General features: G+C 46.9%; 1 protein-coding gene across 5 annotated transcripts in view; it reads left to right on the top strand.

The window, feature by feature from the left end:
* GNG12 (G protein subunit gamma 12) overlaps positions 1 to 24377 on the top strand; it is a 123577-nt gene that overhangs the window by 34925 nt on the left and 64275 nt on the right. For 4 of the 5 annotated variants that reach the window (XM_070268864.1, XM_023641879.2, XM_070268863.1 and 1 more), the window contains exon 2: positions 15583 to 15635. The gene's annotated coding sequence lies outside the window, so the exon portion shown is untranslated. Of the gene's footprint in view, positions 1 to 7886; positions 7985 to 15582; positions 15636 to 24377 lie in introns of those variants that run through there. The other variant, XM_023641881.2, reaches the window with a different exon arrangement.

Below are 24377 nucleotides of genomic sequence, written 5' to 3' on the forward strand. Positions count from 1 at the left end.
GCAGAGAAGGTCCCCTACTGATCGTGAGTCCAGCGGCCAATAGTTGCAGGACGAGGGCTGTAGAAACAGAAGTTGTCATGGTGACATTGCCATCCTGTAAACACAGCATCAGTCCAACGGGCAGGTAAAAAGTGGACATTTAGTCTGTGTGTCGCAAATGTCTAGATACAGTACAAAGTAACTGCTTTAGATTAACTGTGGATGGTGGGGTGGGGGGAGGTAAAAATAGTAGAATATTAAAAAGCAATACAGTTTTTGTTATTTCTAAATTAGACTAACAAAGTGATGGCTAGGTTTGAAGTTGCATGCTGTAGTGAAAAGCACGGCCTGTGAATTCAGATAGTCCTAGATTTGACTCTTAACTCTGCCACTTGCAGACTTGTGTTTTGGCGAAGAACATTTAAACCTTCTCAATCTCAGTGTCCTTATTCTAAAATGGGTATAGTGTTTTCTTTGGGTTGTTTGAATCCCCAGTGCCTAGCAATGCCTGGCACAGAGTAGGGGCTCAGCAGTTTGTTGTTGGCAGGAAAAAAGAAAAGATGGATGGGTGGGTGAGTGGATGGATGGTTGGGTGGATGATCATATGGGTGGATGAAAGAGTGGATGGATGGATGGTTGGTTGAGTGCATGGATGGATGGAATGATCACTCTGGATTGAGAAAGACTTGAGGGCCTCTTTGGTAAATGATATAAATACATCGACAAGTCATATTTGCCCTATTAGTTTGAGGTTTGCTAAGCAATTTTTCTCCTCTCTAAGTTAGAGAAGACCAAATTAGGAAGGCATAAACCTCTCTTTTGTCATCTCATATATATCAAGGCTATAGATAGCAGAAAAGAGAACATGACTAGTTGTGGCCCTAACAAGTAGAGGGTTATCTCTCCACATCTTTAGAAAGTCTGGAGGAGGCAGCTCCTTCTGCCGTTTGCCACTAAAGATCTATGCTCTTTTCATTCCTCCTGTCCACCCTCTTTGCCGTGTTGAGTTCTGAAAATACATACTTGCTTTCTGGTGGTCACCAAATGATCCTCATAGTTCTGTGCCTCGTGGCCAGTTTCAAAGTTGAGAACCATCGAGACACCTGCCGCGCTTCTGTCTTTTCTGAGGAGGTGAAGTCCTTTCCTACCATCCTCAGATTTCCCCTCGGGCCTCACCAGGCTGCTGGGGCACGTGCCCACCCTTTGGCCAGGTCTCCCACCTTTCCTGAGCTCACAGCATCCCACAGAACAAACCAGGCTTCTGTCAGCAGGGATATGCTGAGGGCTGGGTGGAGGGTGGACGTCCCTAGTGTCACCACATCTTCACACAAGCAAACTAGAGGGAAAAGAATGTAGAAGTTCAAGTTTATTAGACATGATTTACTTCTAAGACTTTGTTACCTGTGTTAGAGGATTCAGGATTCGCAGGTCCCCAATTAGGGTGTTAAGATTCTGTTGGTTTTAAGCTGATAGAAATGTTTTTGTGACCGTATGTCTCTTTGTGGCATGTGTGAGGGTTGTTTTTCTCCTTCCTTTTTCATTGCCAGGAACAACGAGGAGTAAAAGAGTTAAAATAGGAAAATATTTTCTGGAGTTAGTGCTAGGCCTCTGAAATACTGCAACCCTAACTGTTGCCAGAAGCCCTGTGCTGTAACTGGCCAAGGGACTGTTAACAAAAGACTTCCCCAACCAAGCGGAGTAAAGAGAAGCAACATAAAACAGCGTTGGAGGGAGGCCAGCAGGCAAGCTCTGTACAGGGGTGCAGGGATCTGAGGGTTGTTCGGGATGTCACTAGTGTATGGTTTATGTTGGCTCTGCCCATGTTCAACGTTCAGAGAACAGAGGAAGAAAAGGAAGCCACTTGCACAGCCCGAAAAGGATGCAAAGAGCACAGTGGAATCTTGTCCAGAGTTAAATTGCACACGCACACACACATTCTAGGAATAGAGATTTGTGGTTAAAAAAAAAAAAATGCAAGCGTTTTTGTAGGAGCTTTTGACTTGGATGACAAAGTGCTTAATAATCAATATTTACGATTTTCCTCTTTTGGATAAGCCACCCAACAGCTTACATTCCTAAAGGATTAAATAAATAGGATTGCGTGTTACAAACATCAGAACTTTTAAGCTTTAAAGAAGTACTTATAAACAAAAGTTCGCCAAGACTTGCATATGATTTATTGCATTTTATTTATTGAGGAGATAAAAGGGCAGAACTGATACTGATCATTGTTTTCTATTTATGTTAACTCTGATGTTAGAATTTGACCATATCTTTGAACTGGGCTGTTTCTGACTTATTTTTCAAGTGATTGGAGATAATAATATCTTGTTTTTATACAAGAATTCCAAAGTCCCACATATAAAAGCTCCAGAAAGATAATGCTTTAAGAAAAGGAGAGAAGACAGGTAGACGTGCCGGTTGACTGAACTCTGACGCTGAGGTTTGCTAAGAGGCCAGGTAACAGAGAGAAAGGTGGAAATTCTGAGCGAGAGACTGGTTTCTGCAGGGTAGCATTCATTGCCACGCTGGGAGGATCCAGAGGGCCTCGGGGCTAACACTGACCACTTGGTGCATCACGATAAATGAGACTCATTCATGAAGGAAAAACACTGCCCTTCAGAAAAGCATCCATATTGAAGAAGCAACCAGAAAACCTGAATGTATTGGAGATGCCAGGCAGGAGAGATCTGTGCTTCCTTGTTCTTTCTGTCTCTTCCAATGAGTTGTCTTAATGTTCCACAGTATTTTTTGTGGCCGCTGGGCCCAAACTGCCTGGAAGCAAACAACAAAAGTGGTGTAGCAAACCACTTCGCATTGAAATCTGAGCCAGCCCTACTCAGAATTAACTGAAGGAAACGCTGCCACTACCATAAATAAGTCAGACAGTCTATTAGCCGAATTCTCGGAGCACTTCGTTAAGGTAATAAAGCTTTACGGCTTCAGTAAGAGGCTAAGACTGCAAAACACGTCAGATGCTTAGTAAACACTCAGGGTACAGCCGTGGGTTTGTGTCCATTGCACTGAACCATCCCATGGGTGACCCAGGGGCGGGGTCTCCCAGCCCGCTCCCCAGCGGGTGGTTCAGGGAGCAGACACATCAGAACCTAAAGCGGGAGGGCAAGTGTCATTTCAAAATCGTATCTTGTGACTCACTTGAGAAAGGGGAAATTTTTATCTTCATAATACAAATATCTGGAAATCAAATTCCACAAAATATTTCTGGCTAGTTGAGAATATGCATTCATTCAGTAAGAAAAAAATTATTGAGCTCCTGTGTCAGGTGTGGCCTCAGGCCCCAGGGTCCAGTGGGGACCGACATGGTCCTTCTCTCCCGGAGTTGCCATCCCAGTGAAGGAGGGGCTCACGATTCAGTAGGATGGAGCACTGAGGGCCAAGCACCGTGAAGGAAAACAGAGAGGGCCAGGAAAGAGGAGGGAGATGACGCTGAGAGCACCCTTGTCGCCAGCCCGGAAGGAAGCGAGGCGGGAAGCGTGCAGGCCAGCGGTGGCTGTGAGAAGAGGTTCACGCGGAAGGAAGAAGCAGTGTCACGGCCCGAGGCAGGGGTGGCTGGGCGTATTTGAGGAGAAGGGAGGTCAGTGGGTTGAGTGAGCCTGGTGGGCCCCGTGGAGAGTGTGGAGCAGGGGGGTGACGTGATCTGTGACTCCCCCCTGCTGCTGGCAGACTCTGCTTCATGGGGGAGGGCGAGATGGTTGTCCACGCAGATACACAAACAAATGAGAAATGAGGGCCCGAGGGGAAGAGATGAATGTGGGAGTGTCTAGCTCCCCAGTTAGAACGCTGTTGGACGCCCTGAGCTCCTCTAACTCCCCTCCCCGTGGTGCAGGGATGGATGGATTTCCTTTTTCTTGATTCTGGGTGTGCATTGTTGGGTTTTTTTGGTGCAGCGAGGATATGCCTGTATCCTTCACCAGAGGAGGGTGAGCAGACCATCTGTGTAGTTCAGAATGTATGTAAAATGGGAAGGCCCATGGGACCGTCTGGAGGGAGGGGCTGCAGACTGATGTAAGATAGAGGCAGCCAAGGTTACTTTAGCCAGGAAGTGAGTGGTCCAGGTAAGAACAGGTAGGTTGTACCGGAGCGGCTGGCTTTCCTAGGAGCTGTTTCCTTCCTGTTGACTTGTGGCTTTGAGTGGATTATGTTGAACACAGTTGGATTTGTTTGTTTGTCTATATAAGCTGTTGATCTCTTGATGATACACGAGGTCTTTACAATCTCTCTCTTATCTGCTCCCTTGATTGGTTTTCAGTGATGAAAAGATTCTCAACGCCCAGCCATGTTTTGGTGGCTACAATTTAAGACTGAACTAGCCAGTGGAACCCCAAAACAGGGTGGGATATTTCATAGCACGCTCGCTCCACATGTCTGTGAACAGGTGGGCATGGAGGGGAGCCCCTCGCAGCCTCACCAGAGGAGCACTTCTATCTCCTTCTCCTTCTGAGTCTACGGCCTGGAGAGTGTGCTCATCCACACCAAAGGTCTGCATAGTGAAAACAAAACCGCCCATGTCCTGTTTTTCTGACCCAGGCTCGGGGCAGTGCCCTTGGCTGCATCCTGCCCTTAGGATGCTGCCTGACTCTGTGTGGGGGACATAACCTGCATATTTCTGTGATGACTCTGTCTCGGTGTCTGAAGGAAGGAACGTGTGTCATCGAAAGGGATGATATGATTAGAGACCCAAGACTTGTGGACAAAGCGGTTATTTTCAACAGACAGCAGAAGCTCAGTTCCCCAGACTGCTCCCATAAAAGTAATTTTTAGAGGGAAACATAATTATATATTAGCAGTGATAAATGCAGCTAAATTTTTCTTTTTTAAAAAAAGTTTTCTGAGGCTAATAAAAGTTCAACCCTACTGAATAGTTGTTTCCTTGAATAGCTCTATTCAAGTGTGGCTGCATTTTGAAAATTTTTTTTTTTAATTGAAAACTAACCAGAAGTATGTGTTGCAGATCCTTGTCTGTTGCCAGAGAAAGGGTCTCAGGCTCAGATCTTTATCCATTTGTGTGGAGGAGCCCTCACAAAGAGGGTGCTTTTGAATCAGGATTTGGTGGCCGGCCTTTGGCTCTTGTCACTTTGGAGTCTTTCTGCATCTTCTGTTGCCTGAAGGCTGAAGGGGCTATTTTACTCCATACCTAGTTGCAGGCAAAGGAGTCCTCTTGAAGAGCTTACTTTCCCTCCTGTCAGACGAGAGCTGTGTGCGGCGGCTGCCTGAGTCAACACACTGTCCCAGAGGCTCAGTATAGCTAGCATCTGGTCCATCCCCAATCCTCGTAATTTTCTTTCCGTGGTTCTGCATGGGCCAACTTTTCCCTGTCATTCATTCTATAAATATTTATCAGCCACCCTCTGCCTGCCAAATATTGCCACAAAGTAATATCCAATTGTGACTGTATTTATTGGAAATGGCGTTGTGTTGTTTGTCTTCTGAATTTGTGTAATTCTGTTGAGCAGTGAGAATATAAGCCGTTGCAGTGGGCAAGGCACTGTGAGATCCCTGGTTAACAAAGGTAGATGAGAATACGTCCACTACTCTGAGTAGGTAAGTGGACTGTTGTTTGAGGAAGATGTTCGATATCAGAAGTTAAAGCTGAAAGATATTTGCTTAATTCTCAGTTGACGACAACAACAAAAATTAAATTCGGAGCTGACTTCTGGCTAATTACTGTTTTCTGTAGGTGATAAGTGAGTGGTTCTTTCCCTTCAGCACGACAGCCAGTGATCCCTAGGCCCTGTGTGCTCTGCAGTTATTCAGGAGGAATTACTGCAAATGATACGGGATCCCAGACGAGCCCTCAAGATGTAGGACCAGAGGTCCTGTGGCTCGAGGGGTCCAGGTTCGCTTCCAGAGGTTCAGTCACACTTAACTTTGGACCAGTTCCAGTATAAGAACCGGGGCATCAGCCATGTCGTCCACTGCCTGCGCCTCACTAACTGAGTGGGTGACCAGCCGTCTTAGTTTGTATGTCACGGTGGGGGGGGATTCCTGGCACATGGAGCTTTCAGTGCCAAAACCAGCAAGTCTCAGCCATACCAAGATGAGTTGGTTTCCCGAGTCAGAGTAGGATCAATGAACAGAAAGGAATATCAATAAATACTGTCTTCTAAAACCAGCAGCTTATCTGTAAAATGGAGATAATTCTGTTTTCCTCATGGAGTTCTGATCTCTGGGGTTGGGTAGCTGGCTACTGGTTTTTCCTTGGAACTGGGGACCAGCCTCACCTCTTATGGGCACTCTGTCCCCTGGCCCTCCAGAGGCCTGTCACCTATGGATGAGTCAGTGCTCACTTTCTTTTTTTTTTATTTTGAGGAAGACTGGCCCTGAGCTAACCTCCGTGCCCATCTTCCTCTACTTTATATGTGGGACGCCTGCCACAGCATGGCTTGCCAAGCGGTGCCATGTCCGCACCCGGAATCCGAACCAGCAAACCCCAAGCTGCCGAAGCGGAATGTGCGCACTTAACTGCTGCGCCACCGGGCCGGCCCCTAGTGCACGCTCTTTCTCATGTGAGGATGCTGAAGATCCTGGGTCGTCTCCGCTGGCCCTGTGGTTCTCACTGTATTCACCAGCTTTGGGTCTTGCCTCTTAGGTAGTAAGGCCCCCTCTGTGTTCTGAAGCTCTTTGCTCCAGTGTGCCAAGCTGTTGGCAGCCCCCAGCGTGCACAGGTGCTCACTTCTTCTCAAGCCTTTGCAAACCTGCTCCCTCTGCCTTGCTCCTGCCTCCTCCTTTCATCTTCTGGCTAACCCTGGTCATTCTTCAAACTTTAACTTCCATACTGTTTCTTCCTGGAAGCCTTCTGTGATCATCCCAGACTGGTATAGGTGCCTCTCCTCCGTGGGATGGTGGAAGAGCCACCCGAGACCAAACCGCCTTCATCTACGATTTGCTGTGGCCCTGCCAGCCACCGTCCTTCCAGTTCCCCTTGGGAAACATCAGCCTCTCTAGATCTTTCTCAGGGTAGCCACATCCTCTCCATGCAGGGACCACCACCCAGTTCAGTGAGGTCTTCATTTGCCCTGTAAGGCACTGAGCACGTTGTGAGAGGACGCACACAATGTCAACTCAGACTGCCAAGGGTTACGTAAGTATCAGAGGGAGGCCACAGGACCTGAGGACCTAAGGACCTTATGTAGGGTGGGGACGTAGGATTTCATGTGTATTTGAATATACACCGAATGAAAAGATTTCCACTGTAACAAGTTTTAGTAAAATTTGAAATCTTCCCCTCAGTTCTGAAGATTGGATGACTCGCAGGCTGTACTGTATTAAATTGTGAATTTTGGATGCTTCATTTTATAATTTAATCCAGATTATTTTTCTTTCTCCCTAGTGAACATTAATCGTTTCCTGTGAATTTTTCTGACATCAGGAAACAGATGTTCCATATTTTTTATCTGAGTTCTTCCCAAATGCTGAACAGGACTTTTGTGCGTGTGTGTGTGTGTGTGTGTGTGCACGCGCGTGCGCGCGCACAGAGGATTTTTGAGGAATGAGTTATATCAGAATTTGCAAATAAATTCGTAAGAGCTATATCTACAGAATGATACAGCTTTGTCCCAGGCTAGAAACATTGTTGGACATTCTGTTTAGTGTCGTTTAGGCTTGTTTAGCTCATGCAGCCTTCTGGCCTAAGAATGCTTTAGATCTGTGTCATGATCGTCTGTGCTCGCCAAAAGGACCAGTGGAGTGTGGTATACAAAAAAGCACACGCTTAAGGCAGCCTATACTTTCACGCTCTGATTTTTTAACCAAACTGTAAATTTTTTTTTCTGTTGTCTCCTAACTGTATAAAATTCTTCCCTTCTCCCCGTGAACCCTGAGTGAGCCCTGCCTCGTGCAGGGCGGAATGCTGGGCTCTTCAGGAGATTGGAGCACAAGTAAGAGATGACCCTGGGACTTCCTCATCCAGAGAAGACGTGCAGTGTAGTCTGAAATACCTGGAACGACAGGGAGAAGTGATGAAGAGAGGTTGGAGAAATTCAAGGCAAGGAGCAGTGTCATTGAGCCAAACAGTCAGGCAATGCTTAGGGGAAGAAGTGGTATTCGTGCTGGGTTAAAAAAAAAAAAGATAGAGCAGAACTTAATTTAGGTCTAAGTTATTTAAATTATTTTAACTGCATAAAAACTGCATTACGATGGTCTGTTATGTAAGCCATCATTTTGGTGGATTTGCTAAAATAATACTAACATTCTTATAAGCCAGCCACACTGATAAATACTGCATGAGGAATCTGAAAAAAGAAAACAAGTCAAACTCATAGGAACAGAGGAGAAAGTGGTTGCCAGGGCCTGGGGGTGGGGAAATAGGGAGAGACCAAAAGGTACAGACTTTCAGCTATAAGATGAATAGGTCTGAGGATCTGATGTATAGCCTGACTGTAGTTGATAACACTGTGTTGTATAATTGAAATTCGCCAAGAGAGTAGAACTAAATATTCTCACCAAAAAAAAAAGAGATAAATACGTGAGGTGATGGACGAGATGGGGGAATCCCTTCACAATGTGTACACATATCAAATCACCACAATGTATACTTAAGTATCTTACAGTTTCACTTGTTATCAATTATACCTCAGTAAAGCTGAAAAAAAGATACTAATGTATCTGGAGAGCCTGCAACACCGCAGTCACAGGCTGTGACTTTGTGCAAAGGCTTTTTAATAGGAGGTGATGTGGAACAGGTGCTTTGGATATTAATCCATTTTGCTCAAAATACTTCATTCAGCCTTCCACACTTCCTTTCACCAGGGGTCCTTTGGGTCAGAGGAGGAAGGACTCAGAGTCCAGTCTTGGCCAACTCCAGGGTGGGGGCCCCGTTGAAGTCACCTGGACTGCCTGGGTCTCGGTTTTCTCCGCTGTACAGTGGGGATTGTCAGACTCCCAGCTCACTCACAGGGTCGCTGTGCAGATCAAAGTGGGGGTAAGTGGACACTGAAAAGCAACCAAAAGTCAAACATTTTGTCAAGAAACAGTGTCATAGCTCATGAGGTTTATACAAAATATGGCTGTTGCTTATTATTTATTAAAATGCTGTGTAAACAAATAGATGGTTATCTTAAAATTGCAAGAGTATTGGAAATACGTTTGTAGCAAATACATGTATTAATTGTTGATTATTGTATACTATAAAGAACTCATTCAAACTCCTAAGAAAAATATCAAGATCTTGCCATATGAATAAGCAAAGAATGTAAACTTACTCTTTTTCAAAGTGACAAACTGTTCATAAACAAACAGGAGAAAATGTTCCTCCTCACTAGTTATCTTAGAAATGCAAACTGAAACAGCTTTAGGAATACCATTTTATGTATAAAATGTCAAGGTCTCAGAAATTCTCCTTTGTTTTGTTGATGATATTATTGCATGTTAATAAAAGCCCCTTTAAAAGCAAAACAGTGGGGGGCCGACCTCGTTGCCTAGTGGTTAAGTTCAGCGTGCTTTGCTTTGGCGGCCTGGGTTTGGTTCCCAGACACAGACTGAGATCACTGGTCAATGGCCATGCTGTGGCGGTGACCCACATACATATATAGAGGAAGACTGGCACAGGTGTTATCTCAGGGCAAATCTTCCTCAGGGGGGGAAAAAAAACAAAGGCAAAAAACTGACAAATTCTTCTGTTAGGAATTTAAGGAAGCTAGGGAAATAAGTTAAAGGAATGAAAAAGACTAAAGCATGAAGATATCCAATGTAATCTTATTTATAATAGTAAAAACTGGCAATAACCTAAATATCCAGCATTAGAGGAGTGATTTATGATAAATTATGACTTTTCAACATGAACTATTAGACCCCTTGAGCGATCCTTATGAATATATGTAGAAATATGTAAAAATATTTAAAATTTAAAGTAAAATGGAAAAAGAAAATAATGGAGTGCCAACATTCTCCATTATCCTTACAGCAACAGTGTACTAAAGGTGTTTCACACTTTAGAAAACCAACACTTAGGAATTAATTGTCCAAGGATTTGCAGCTCATTAGTTGAGGAGCCGACATTCAAACCCAGATCTATGCAATTCCAAAGGCTTCACTAGGATTACTACCAATAGCATTAAACTACGGCCATGGTCATGTGAAAACACTTATGTCTATGGAGGGAAACAAGCAAAAATAGATGGTAGCACTGGGATGGTGGGGTAGGGGTCAATTCCAAAGCAGCTTCCCATCCTTTTAAAACTGTTGTTGAAAAAAAAAACCGCCATTGCGCTTTCAATAGAAAAATGAAAAAAAATATGTTGAGTGTAATATTTCAATTATTTACTCTGATTTTGTATATATTCTCTTAAAGGTTGGCAAAATAGGAATACATGTGTATTTTTATAATTTCTCCGTAGCTGTGGCATAATCAGGGTACTTTCCTCCCCAACTTATCTACAAATGAGTTGAAGACATACCACCAGCTCCTCAATGAGAAGCAAAAGTTAAGTCTCTAGAACTTTCTGTGGATAGAGGACGGTGACCAAGCAGAAGAATTTCTCCCCATGAACGGCCCAGACCGGCTCCTCCGGCCAGGAGCCACTCTCAAGGTAGAGATGATGGGGTGGCACCATTTGGTGAAAGTAGGCCAGTTCCTGCGCTCAGGGTGTGCCCTTCCCTCGGCCAGAAGCCCTTGCACAATGGAGCAAAATGTCACCATTTTGGTTCCTACTGTCTTTTACCGTTGGGGTTCAAGACTTGATTCGTCGTTCTTTGACACCCAGCATGACTTCATAGTCAGTAGCCCTGACAGCATGTGATAGCACACAGATTTCTGTGATGGACTCAAGGCACAGGGTCTGTTTCGTTCAGCTTTGCCTCACCTTTGCAGAACATATACCTTTTAGGCCTACACTAGGCTCTTTTATATGTTTCAGACGCCCTTTTATTATCCATTTTGCCATGTGAGTTAACATTGGAGGTGTCTTGAGAGCTGGAAACATTCTCCAGCATACTTAATATAGTCTCTTCAGGATCTTGCTCCATTTTGTAGGTGGGGAAATATAAGTTAAGTGATTTATCGGAAGTCATTGGTGGTGAAGACATCTGGAAGCCAGGCCGATAAACCCAGTGTTCACCCTATTCCTTCAGTGCCGGCGTTATGTTATTTTCTAGAGCATTAAATATACCTAGGAACAAATATGTTGAGACGGATTAGAATCCACTCGCCATTCAAAGCTAAAGATCTCCCAGGGCTGTAGTTTTGTGTTTTATAATCGCAATAAACTTTGTAGTAATGAAAGGAGTATAGCAAGTTATCATGGACGTTCTAGACAAGTCCTGCCAATAGAACGTTTTATGGGGGTGGAAGTATTCTATCCCCGTGCTGTTCAGTAAAGTAGTAGCTTCTGTGTCTACTTGACCACTTGAAATGTGGCTCATGTGACTGGGGGAATGAGTTTGTAATTGCGTTTAATTTAAATTTAAATCCCCACATGTGCGGGTAGCTACTGTATTGGACAGCACAGTTCTAGACTTCTCAGTACCTTCTTGACATCTGCGCTTGGATGTCTTAAAGTTAACTAGGTCAAATGAGAATTCTTGATTTTTCTTTCCTCTCTCAACCTGTCTTTCCTGCCATGGGGGAAAGCCATCCTTGACCCAGTTGCCTGAGCCAAACCTAGGTGTTGTCTCCACCCCTTCCTCTCCCTCATCTCCCACAGCCACTTCCTCAGCAGTTCCTAATTATTTTACCTCCAGAAGCTGTACTGAAACCATCCACTTGTCTCCATCTCTGCTGCTACCATCCTAGGCCAAGGTATCAGCATAGCTCACCTGAACAATTGAGTGGCCTCATAACTGGTCGCCATTGATCTGTGTATCCACTGTGGCCTCTTCCAGACTCCTCCCTACAGCTGCCAAAGAGACACTATTGAACTCTTCTGGAGGGCACATCACTGCCTGCTTGTATGGAAAAATTTGTAGAACTTACCAGTGTTTGAAGTTATCTTATTTACTTCTTTGTATACTTGTTTATTTTCTGTCTCCCATGACAGTGGGAGGGTCCCCATATCAGGAGCCTTGTTTACCTCCTTCACTGCTGTATCTCCAGCACCAACAACCATGCCTGGCACATAGTTTGCACTCAGTAAACCTCTCAATAATTGTTTATTGTGAAAGAGATGAGATAGCAAGAGTCAAGAGAAAGATTTATGATTTGGTTGTTAAAAACAGAGATGATGCTGACAGCTGTACACGTGAGAAGGGGGCGGTTTCCCTTACATTCTGGATGCTGTAGGAAGGGTGCGTGCTGTGGCTAATTGCATTTCTCCAGGAGTGGGTAGGCCTGGCCACGGTCCTGATAGAATCTCTGATGTGAGCTAGGAAGAGCTCTTTTTCTCCCTAGAGGTCTGTGTATGTCCCAGATCTGGAAACTTTTGTCTTTCCTACAGCTAGAGCAAGAGGAGAGTGTCCTCCTACAAGGTCACTTTTATATCCATCTAAGGGGAGTTTAGATAATAATCGAAAGAAACATATTGTGCAACTCTAGAATGGCGAAGCGCTGTCCAGACAGCAAAAGGAGATTCCAACACGTGACTCATAAAATAAATAGAAGGTGTTTGGAATATACTCATATTGAGCTATTTGAAACCAAGAGAACTTTAAGAAATAGAGTTTTGTGTCCCTTTTCTTGGTTGAATATTGACTTTTTTTTTTTAAAGGAAAATGTCTTTTCTTGCACTCCTTTCTAGAGGCCAGCTAAGGCTTTCAGTGGGCCGGTTATGACTTAGATCCACGCTTACAGTGAAATGAAGCTGACAGCCTTGGAGGCAGGCTCAAGTCGCTTAAGCTTTGAGTTGTGTTTGTCCCTCTACTACTGACCAGGCCTAGGAACTGACCCTGCCCGCAGCACTGGCTGGATTTAGACGAGTTCAGGCTTGCCTGTTGAAGTGCATATTCGGAGACTCTTTCTCCTGGTGTGTTTTTATTAGGCGCAAGTTTATAGCCCTGTCCTGTATCCTTCCAGTGCTGTTCCGCTGTTTCACTGTGTGTGCCTTCATTGAGCATCTACTGTATACTGAACACCTTGCTAGTTCCCAGAAGGACCAGGATGAGTTAGACGCATTTTCTGCCTTCAGAGATTCTGCAGGCAAGTGGGCAGAGAGACCAGTAGAGACCAAGTGAAACACAGGAGCCACCTGTAGGGACAGAGAGCAGACGGCGTGGAGCCAGGGGGCAGGGGGGGTGAGCCATTAAGGGGGCAGCCTCTGGAACCAGACTGTCTGGGCTCACTCTCTGGTTCTGCCACTTACAAGCTGTCTGACCCAAGGCTGCTGACTTCCCCTCTGTGCCTTGGTTTGCTCACCTGCTAAATGGGGTAAGAGTAGCACCTGCTTCCTGTGGTTACGGAAAGGACTAAGGAGCACGTCCAGCATGGGAAGCAGTGCCCGGCACACAGCTCCCTGGAAGTCCGATTCATTGTTAGCAGCTGTAGCAGTAGTATACGTTTATTGATTGAACTGAGTGAATATGACTTTCCTACGCTTACTGCAGACTTTTCCTTAAGGCAGCCAAGGGGGTCCACAGAGCTCCCCAGAGGCGGTGACTTCTGACCTAAGACTTGAAGACAGGCTCGTCCTGCAGGGAAGAACGTGATTGACAGGAGGAACAGACTCTGCAGAGGCTCAGAGGCATGAGCGAGCGGGGGGCAGTAGGGACCTGTAAATAGGTCTGTGTGGCTAAAGGACCAGAGGCCTGTGGGAGCGCCCAGGAAGGGGGAAGGCCGGAAATCGCTGGGCCTGTGGGACTTGGAATTGATCCTACAGCCTAGAGGAAGCCCCACAGGACTTTCAGCAGGCCCAGGGCCCACTAGCCAGATTGGCCAGCAGCGTCCCCAGTGGCCGCAGCCACGGCCTGCTGATTCTAACAGTGTCACCCCCCCGCCCCCCCCCAGTCTCCTTCTGAGACTTGGGCAGGCAGTTCTGAGTGTGGACCTGACTTTTCTCACTAGGTGTGATTTCTTTGGAGACCAGAGATTGATAAAGTGAAAAGGATGTGTTTTCTTAATTCTTTTCTACCTGGTTCTTCCTCTTACCCCCTGCCGCTGCTGGGAAGGATACAGAGGTGTCTGTCTTACAGACCCCTTTGCAAATCGGATGAAAGTGGTAGACCATTGCCTCAGAAAGCCACAGAGAAAAGATTTTCCAAAGACCCGTGTTAACTTCCCCTGCACCCCGACCTGGATTGTCCGAACAGGCCCCCAGACCCAGCGCAGTCTTTGTGACCCCAGGTCTGCCTGTGGTTTTCAGTGCTCTCACCCCCCCACGTTGTTGTTTTTAATTTCATTTACTAACACATCCCATAACGCTTCCGTCTGCCATCACTGCTCTTATCTGACCACGTATCATGGGAGCGGCCTCCAGATACTTGATGGTTATAATTAAAACTGAGAGGGATCATCTTATTTGGAGCCATTCAGATTTAATCGAGAGCCTGGTGGCTGCGGGCCTGGGCCCTGGGGGCAGACTCCGCGGATTAGAATCCCAGCGCTGTCTTTATCTTACAGCCTTGAGTAAGTTGCTTGGCCTCTCTGTGCCTCAGTTTCCTCACTATAAAACGGGAATGATGGTATACTTACCTCCTGAAGTTATCGTGAGGATTAATTGAGGCAACAGAGGAACATAACGAGAACGGTTTCTGGCACATAGTAAGTGCTATATAAATATTTGCTATTGTTATGTTGTTACTTCTACTAAATGACATCATAAAGTGGGGGAATGGTAGATTCCTAGGACAGGGAAAATAGATGAATAAAAGCTCCATCTGCGTTTGACCCGCTTTGGAGCCTTGCCAGTACCTGAAGGCCAAGAACAGGTTCCCTGGACTGTGCTGTCGAGTGTGGCAGCCGCTAGCCGCTGTGGCTGTTGACCGCTTGGAATGTGGCTAGCCCGAGTTGAGATGGACTGGGTCTTGAAGATTTAGTATGAAAAAAAGAATGTAAAATGTCTCAATAATTTTTTATATTGGTTACACTTTGAAATGATAATATTCTGAACAATTTAGGTTAAATATATTCTTAAAAGTAATGTCATCTGTTCTTCTTGCTTTTTTAATTTGGCTCCTAGAACATTTAAAGTTATGGATGTGGCTTGCATTATATTTCTGTTGAGCTGCACTGCCTTAGGCTCGTTGTTATCGGTAAAACAAAAATGTGTGCTTATTGTGATCAGATGGCCACTGCTGGAAAACCTTGTGTGCTCCTTGCGTTGCTCTTAAGTCATGCTGGAGCATCTGCTTTTTGATGGGCTCCACAAAGGAAGCCATGGCCTGCTCCTAGCAGAAGCGGGTCAAGGGACCAAGGCAAGAGCCGTCAGAGGGGAGGCTTCTGCTGACTTGGAGAGGTTTGGACGAAAACACTACCATTTATAGTTATACTGGCCTCAGCCTTTCAGCACGCCCTGAAGTAGATGAGAGAATGCTCTCTGTTCAGGAAGTTGAAATATGTAGGCGAGAAACTCTCCCTCTTCCATCAGGAGCCAGAAAAAGCTTTGCTAATCTTTAACCAAAAGAATAAATTACTCAACATTATGGCAGTCACTTGGGATCGAAAGCACATCCTTTCCAAACGTGGTTTACTGATGGAATGTTTGTTTAATTCTATTTCAGACTCGTTTCATCGCTTTAAACCTGATAACGGTGGGCCACACGAAGTCTTACTGGTAAGTGCTCTTTCATTTTTAAAACAAAGTGACTATTTGACATCATTTTTGAAATGGTATTCATGCTTCTCAGTTAGATGCATCCCTAACAGTCCTATGATTAAATGTCTATTTATTCACACTTTTTTTTTTCCTCTCTGAAATGATTTAAGATGTTTCTTTGCCTTAAAAAAAAAAGCAGATCAATCCATGTTCTTTTGCTAAGAATGTGGTCAGGGAAAAGATCTACGATTACACGCCAAATACTATTAAAATAAAAACTTTTTTTTGTAATGAACTATTTCCAGGCCCCTGTTGATGGTCCGCTTGTTTCGAGCGGTATCCAAAGCAACAAAGTGTTCCTTCAGCCAAGGAATTCAGACAGTCGCTGCAGTGTGTTGTAATGAAAATTGACTCAGGGCTGTAACATGAGGGCTTTCTTATTGCTCTGTTTTTTCTCTCATCTCTCTTTGAACCTAAATACAATTATTGTGAGACAACCTTTCTGTGATGGCAGAAAACTTCCTTGAGAGCTAGCCCAGTAACGTACTTTTTCAGTGAAAAAGCTTCTGAGGCTTCGGGTGGCGCCCCTCCCTGCTGTGTGACGATGCTGTCATTTGCAGTGTGTAGCCGTGAGCTTTTGCCGCATAACTCCCCAAAATTTACTGCCAGAAATTTGAGCCGAAATTTAAGGACTCAAAAGTAGCAATCATTTCTTTATCCCTCAGTTCTGTGGGTTGACGATTGGGGCTGGGCTGGCTCGACTGTGTGAGTCTTCTGGTTTCAGCTGGAACCAGCCATGTGTCTGCAGTCAGTCGTGGGTGCAGGTCAGCTAGGCTTTGCTTCTGGGGGTCACCTGGCTGTTGGCTGGAGTGATGACAATGACTAAGACGTGTGTCTCACCATCCTGCAGGCTATGCTGGATTTGTTCACATGGCGGTTGGGCAGGGTACCTAGAGAGAGAGCAGAAGCATCTTGAGGCCAAGGCTCAGAACTGGCACAGCGTTGCTTCCAGCACATTCTGTTGGCTAATGCAAGCTATATGGCTAGCCTAGAGTCAAGAGATACAGACAAAGATTCTACCTCTTGGTGAGAGGAGCTGCAGAATCACATTGCAAGGAGCCTGGATACAGGGAGGAGAGAAACTGTAGCCGTTTTTACAACCTACCATTCAGTGTTTCTGGGTCACGTGAAAACAGCTGTGATCGAATGAAAAGAGCGTGGAGAGTGAGAGGACTCAGGTCCCACTCCTGTCTCAGAGGCCGTCCTCTCACCCCACTGGGATTGACAGGCCCTAGAGTCCTGGTCTCACTCTTGGCCACCTGGCATCTCCGCCAGGTCAGCACATTCCTGGTGGTCTTGCCAATTCCAGGTTCCCCACTGTCCAGCCCTGCCTTCATTCCACACGGCATCGCCACACTAGTCATCTTGCAGTCCAGCTTCCAGGATGCACCTCCTTTGCTTAAAACTGTCAGTGCCTCTGTATCACCCTCCACATCAGCCTCGGCTCCTCTCTCTGGCTTCTCCGCTTCTGTTATCTGGCCCAGTCCTCGCTTGCTCATCTCCTGCTATTTTTTTATTCTAGCCACACTAGTGTATTTACCATTTCTCTTGAGGACACCTCGTGCTGCTCACCCTTCTCTACTCAGAAATCCTTCCCATTCAGCAGGGCCCAGAAGAATCTTCCTTCTCCATAACGTGGCCTGCCCTGCCTGTTCCTCTATCTGAGATCCCTGCCCTGAACTCCTTAGAGCCAGACACAGCCTCTGTGATTCACTCGTCTTCACCGTGGCTCGTCTTTCTTCCTCCACGGCTTTGCCAGCGCTGTGAGAGCAGAGGCTCCCTGTGCCTTCCTTGCAGTGTCAGCACAGGGCCTGGAGGACAGCAGGTGCTCAGTCAGCTGGGAAGCTGCATGGACAGTGCACCTGGTCACCCACCAGCAGCTCCTCGGGATCATACGAGGCACCTGTTGAAATACATGCTCATAGTCGCTTCCACTGGGCTGTCCACATCCAGGAATCTTAAAGCACCCAGATGGTTCTGATCTGATTGCTACGCAGTTGGCAACCACTTGTTATGGAACGAACCAGAGATTTATATGGGACCTGGGTTTGAGGTCAGGCTCTGCGACTTTCTGGCTCTAGGACCTTGTAAACTCAACCTTTCTGAGCGTCAGTTTCCTCATCCATAAAATGGGAATGATATCTCACTCAAGGATTGCCAAGAAGATCAAAAAGGATGATGTATGTGCCAGTGCTTATAAACCATAAAATGTAGTCAAATGCATTGATTGATTGTGGGTCTGCGGCCAGCCACTGCTCAGAAAGGAGCAGTTACCTCCGTGGTGGTGGTCACGGTGGTGACACAGGAATGGGCACTGAGTAGTGGAGTGGTGATGGTGGTGGGATGAAGCATGACAGCAACGATAGTCCTAATTCATGCCTACTGTTTATTGAATGCTGACTGTGTGCCAGGCACTGTGCTAACTGCTCTGCACAGAATTTGAGATTTACAGGAAGTCCCCATTCGGTTGCATCGGTACCATAATTACAGCCTATCCCATCATTAGTGAATTAGTTCTTTGGTCTTTTCCTCTTCAAAATACCTAGTTAAAATGTACTCATCTCTGAGAGGAGAAATACTTGGTCAAGCTGCCATCAACCATTGACAGCTCATCAGCATCAAGTGCAAGGTCCTGTGCGAGTATGAGCTGCTCCGCTCTGGTGGGAGGAATTGGGGATGGGAGAGCACCCAGCAGTACTAACGAGGAGGTGACACAGGGTGCGCAGGAACGGAGCAGAGGGTACCAGCCTCCCCAGGAAGGATGGGGTGGAGGGAGGGGCGCAGACGCACAGGAGGCAGGAATGCAGGGAGGGCAGGACTGAGACAGCTGCTGACTTGACACTGTGGCCCAGCGCTGTTCCTGGTCCAAGGCCACCACCTTCCCAGCCTGCCCACTTGGAGCATCACTGTGACAGGGGCCACAGCAGACAGTGTTTGTAAGATTGCCCTCTATCCACCATCCGGTTTGTTCCACGTTATTTTGATTGCTGTTGATCTGGCGTATGTGCTTGTCTTCTTTCAAAGATTTTTGAGGTGGCTTTTGAATTCATGTATAATATAATGAAACTCAGAAAAATACAGAAGGAAGGAAACGTGTGGAGCAAGAGAGGCAAGGTGGAGTCAGAGGTAAGGTTCGCCCTGTGGAGGGTGAGAGCCTGTCCACGTGCCCCAGGCCCCCCGGGCTGGATCTGACCTTTTGCGCAGTCAGCACCAAAGGAAAATGCGTTCAGTTAACAGTTCATGGTGGTCGGAAGATAAAAGTATACTAGTTACCAAGAAGAATCGAGGTTAATTGTGATTCAAGACTGAGAGTCATTTCTCCAGAGTGCTCATAAAGAGGATCCCACATAAGGTGATGGACAGCCTCCCTGTAATAAATAGAGCAGTGAGGACCGCCCTCGGTATTGGTGAGGGCGAATGATGTAACACCCGACCGCAGTCCGGGAAAAGCCCTTCCAGTCCAGGTAGGCATGTCTCTGTCAGCCTTGCTTAATCCAAGGATAAAATGTAACAGTTTCAGCTGGAGTAACAGATATGTACGTTCATCCCCTCCCCACCTCGTTATGGACTTCACAGGTGGTCGTGGCTCTTGATGCTGAGCTGGGGCATTTGGCCGTGGACCAGATTCAGCACACGAGTGGAAACCTACTTACCATAGCTGTTACAAAAGAATGATAAACAACTTCCAGAAAGTACTCTGTGAATGTTATTTCTCCCCACGCCCCAGTCATCCTCTGCCCTGACTCACTCTGGGGAGTGGGCCTCTTCCCTTGCTCCACGTGGATCTCTCCTGCTGTTTTGAGCCCCACGGTCATTTCTGATACTGGAGTGTCCTCTACCTTTTAGGGGAACCAGGGCAGTTTGATAAGCTCATGGCAATAGGAGTGGTGAAGTCCAGGTGGTTGCTGGATGGTAGCAAACTGTAACCTGGGCTACTGTTGTCCACTTGTGGGACTCTCTTCTTCTGGTTGATAACTTTAATATTCATCACACCAGCTAGTGTCTGGTTGGTGGCAGCATTGGTAAGATGAACTATGAGGAGCAGGGGGGTGGTATAAGAATAATGTTAAGCCTAGACTTTTTGCAGGAATGTCATAGGATGAAAAAACTTTAATTCAGTAAGCATTATTGTCAGAGAGGAGCCCAGAATTCCATGAAGACTTCCCAGGAATGGGAATTTCCTTTTGGGCTTTATTTTCACTTAGATCAGGTTTATTAGAATTATTCTGGTTCCAAGTAACAGAAATCTGACTTAAACTAGTTTCTTGACTTACATGACTAAAATTTCCATGCTGGCGTGGGCTTTAGGCATAGCTGTATCCAGAGGTTCATGAGATATTATTAGGCCGTTATTCTTCATTCTCTCCATCTGCTGCCTCTTCTTAACACTCTGAGCTTCATTCACAGGCAAGCCCTCCCTCACCATGGTACCAGAGGTGGCCATCAGCATGACATTTCCATCATCCTCACAGCTATGGCTCTCAGTTAAAAGTGAATGTCTCTTTTTCCATAGTTCTGACAATAGTACCAAGGAGGGATCTGGACTGGCCCAGTTTGGATTCCTTGCCTGAATTGACTTCACCAGAAGTAGGCAGTAGACAATGAGCAGTAGCTGTTTGGCCAGGGCTTGTTCATGTGTCCCTTGAGAGAGGGTGAATCCCACCAGAATTACATGGAATGGGGTCCCTATGAAAAAAAGAGGAATTTCGTTACCAGAGGAAGGAAGGAAAGAAAGAGCATGCCAAACAGATAAAATTTCTAGATACCAGAGTCACTGATTTAGAAATTCTTAATTTGCTGCCCATTAAACTCAAAAGTTTTAAAATTAGATTCAGCTTGATTTACAGTGACTACCTATTCCGAGTGTGGTATCCTGATGGAGACTAGCAACAATGAGCACATGGAGAGGATGAGAATAGTGACCCCACTATGGGTCCTGAGGACCTCAGGTTGTGTCCCCAGGACCTGGAAGAGTGGTTACTAACCTAAGGACAACGAATGGGCTTCAGTGGATTTGTCATCCATTGAATAAGTCCGTGAATGGGTTTCTATAATTATGTGCAAAATCATGTGCACCTTTTTACTGGAGAAAGGGATCCTGCTTCCATCATTTTCTCGTAGGACTCCATGGCCCCCTACTGCTTACGAGCCCTGGCTTCAGCCTTACTCGAATTGTGTGAGATTTGGTTCGCTGAATCCCATTCGTCCATTTCTTGTCTTGGCTCAACTGGTAAAGTTTAGCGTCCACGATAAACCCGGCTCCTTATGGAACAGACACAGTGATGTCAGTGGCTGAGTATCCTGCATTAAATTACATGTTGAGGTTTTTAGGCGTATGTGTAAACCTTTCACACTTCTACTTGCCATTTACCTATTGCTCACGCTGGTGTCGGGCCCTGAGCTGAGTGCTGTCCGGGCATTATCTGAACTGTGTACTTATGCCCGTGACTAATTCTGTGACCCTCAGGTCTGGTGTAGGACCACCTGCTGGAACCAGCTCCTTCCCGCTGCCTCTCTAAGGACACGGGATACAAACTCTGAGCTTGTCCTCTTCCCCACATCTGCAGCTGTGGGTCCACCTCCTCCAGCTTCCCCTCCACGGATGATGGAACCATAGAATCCTCGAGTTGGAAGAGACCGCTACGATCGTGCAGCTCAGTAGTTGTCAAACTCTGCCCTTTGGTTTTCTAGCTCAGGGACTCCTGAGAGGGAAGGGTGGGCAGGACCCAAGACCCTGTCCCGCGTTAGTCACAACTGTCTGCTGAAAACTGCTCATCCGGGAGAATAAAAGAGTTCAGGGCGAGATGTCAGACTTGGGGTTGAGTCAGGCTACTCCTTTACTTACCTGCCTGTGTGACTCTGGGAAAGCTGCCTGACCTCTCTGAGCTGCAGTTTCCTTATCTGTCAGAGGGGATGACACCTGCCTCACGAAGCTGTTAGGGGACTGAATGAGGTGATGTCTGTGAAGTGCTTGGCCTGGTGCCTGGCACATAGTCAGTGCTTAGCAAAGGTTAGCTGTACTAGTCCATTGTACAAGGCAACTTAAGACACAGCTCTATTCTTGTCTCCCACTGTTCTCTTGAAGTTTATTCAGTGGGTTATATTTTTGCCCATTTCCTGATAAAATTTGATGAAGCCTACGACTTTTCTGGTTACTCTTAGGTGATAAAAAGTCCTATGGTCCCTTTAAGTCAAACCATAAGTGTCTCTCTCTCTCTCTCTCTCTCTCTCTCTCTCTCTCTCTCTCGCTCACTCAGTCTCGCTCTCGCTCTCTCTCTCGCTCTCTCTCTCGCTCTCTCTCGCTCTCTCTCCCTCTCTCTCCCTCTCTCTCCCTCTCTCTCCCTCTCTCTCTCTCTCTCTCTCTCTCTCTCTCTCTCTCTCTCTCTCTCTCTCTCTCTCTCCCTCTCTCTCTCTCTCTCTCTCACACACTCTCACACTCTCTGGATAATTGGAAATGCCCACTGGAGTCTATCAACAGGCAGTAGTCACTCCAAGGGAAGCCTCCCCTCCGTCCTGCCAGTGAGGGCCTCCCCTCCTCCGCCTTCCTCCAGACGCCCACTGCTCAGGCCTCCCCAGGTGAGGCAGAGGGACAGAAGGAAGTTCCTACCTGGCTGCTCCTGTCACACCTGGCACTGGGCTCTCTGGGCCTGACTGATGGGCAAAGGGACTCTTCTCTCTCCTGGCCACTTCTCTGGCCTCTGGAGGACTCCCCCACTGGAACTTTCCATCTGGACCTCTCAGGACTCAGGTGGTGCCTCTCCTCCTGTTGACTGCTACCACCCGCCAGCAGCTTCTGGTTTCCGTTCAGATTCTCAATTTGGGGTCCTCTGACCTCAGGCTGAAGCCCTCGTGGGTAGCACCTGGAGACCCCTGCTGGCATTCTTGGTGTCCTGGGTTCACATTCCTTTAACCATCCAGGGGCGTAGGGGGCAGGCCTTACCCAACACAGTCTTCTGCTCTCCTCCTTAGGCGGCTCTGGCCGCCCCCTCACAGTTTGGTTCCTCAGGCAGGTGTCACCTAGGGATCCGCAAGCTCTAGGAGACACATGGCAAGCCCTCCAGATGTTGCCTTTGAGATGCTTTGCTCTAGGCTTGAGAGGAAAGGCTGACCTCTCACCCCACCCACCTGAGGAGGGTGAGACTCAGAGCACTTCCGAGGAGTCTTCACCCAGAATCCTCATCACGTTTCACTGTCCTGACCTGTTTCTATCCTCCTGACAGATCTCTGAGCTGGCTGGGTTGGCTTCTTAGAAATTTCCACATAACGGTCTGGCCTCCTGCTGTGGAATTTCCCATCTGTTGCATTTTGATGCCTCAGTAGAAACTTCCACTTTAGCATCTTATCTCGGTAACTGTTAACCCCTGGCCCAGTGCAAGGAACTCCTCTTCAGCACCCCTAAAAGTGGTCCTTCATCCTGGGCTTGAAACCTCTCCAGGCACGGGGAGCTCCCTCCCTCCCTCCCGAACGTCCCATTCAGATTGTCAGGTAATTGGAGTGGTTGGAAAGATGCTGCTCCTGTGGCCCCGTTAATGGGGTCGGAAGCGTGTGAACCTGAAAAAACCTGCCTGGGGGCAAGGATTCCCCAACACCTGTTCTTAAGACCAAAGGGAGGCCCTGGACCTTGTCTCTGGCTAGGTTTTCTCACTGCCACACTAAGCGCCCTTCCTATAACCCCAGCAGAAAGCTAGTATTTGCACACCCTGTGCTCAGTCACCATTCCTCACCATCATGGCCCTAACTAGTTTCCTTTGATCTGAGGGCTGATCTGCCATGCTTCACGGGTGCCTTCTGTTCAGGACTCCCTCCAAAGTGTGTGAACTCTGCAAAATCAAGCTTTGCAGAGTGGGTCCTACTGCTCTCCGAAGACACCCCACACACACACTTCTTTGCAGTTTTTCTTTTATGTTCGTGTCCTTCGGAGTCAGCAGGTTTCCCTGCCTCCTCCGGTCCCAGCCTGCTGAACCTGGCCTCTCTGCTCACACGCCCTCTTCGTCATGTGCAAGTTGGGCCACTGGGATGGAGGATCCTGTAACAAGCAGGTGACTCTGCATTTAGGCTGCCCACCCCGTGGTAAAGGCAGCCTCTCAGGGGCGCAAGGGGCACATGCCAGCGAGACGCTTGGGTCAGCTAAAGGTGGAGTCACTTTGGGGACGGTGGCCTACGAATGCGTTAAATGCATTTCAAGTAGTTCCATCATGGACTGGTTCCCCTGGCGGCACTCAACATTACGTGTCAGAGGTGAACCTGGTTTATGTCCTTATGGTATTTTTACTGGCTGTTTACAAAGATGGCAGATGGAGCGCACTCCCCCACTTGCCCTCCCCGCAGCCCCAGGAGATGTTGGAGGCAGAGGCTGGGAGGACAGAGCTGGACTTGCTGGCACGGCTCGTCTGTCTTCTTCTCTTGGCCTGAGAGAATATAGTGGTTTCCATTTGGCCGTTTGACGGTCCAGATATAGGGAACAGCTGACAGGCTGTCAGCTAAAGCATCTTTTCTATCAGTGTGCGTTTTACTGTAGGGGGTGGCATGGTATATAGGCAGACAGACTAGAGCTCAGACCTTTCTCCGGCTACTGAGACGCTTTGGAGAGAGTGGGTTAACCCCTCTGAGCCTCGGTTCCCTCGTCTGTTAAAAGGAGATGATGCTGTTTGACTGACAAGATAACTGTATTAAAGGAGCCAAGGCATGTGCTGAATTCAG

This window comes from Equus caballus, chromosome 5 (assembly GCF_041296265.1).
Source record: "Equus caballus isolate H_3958 breed thoroughbred chromosome 5, TB-T2T, whole genome shotgun sequence".
Lineage (NCBI taxonomy): Eukaryota > Metazoa > Chordata > Mammalia > Perissodactyla > Equidae > Equus > Equus caballus.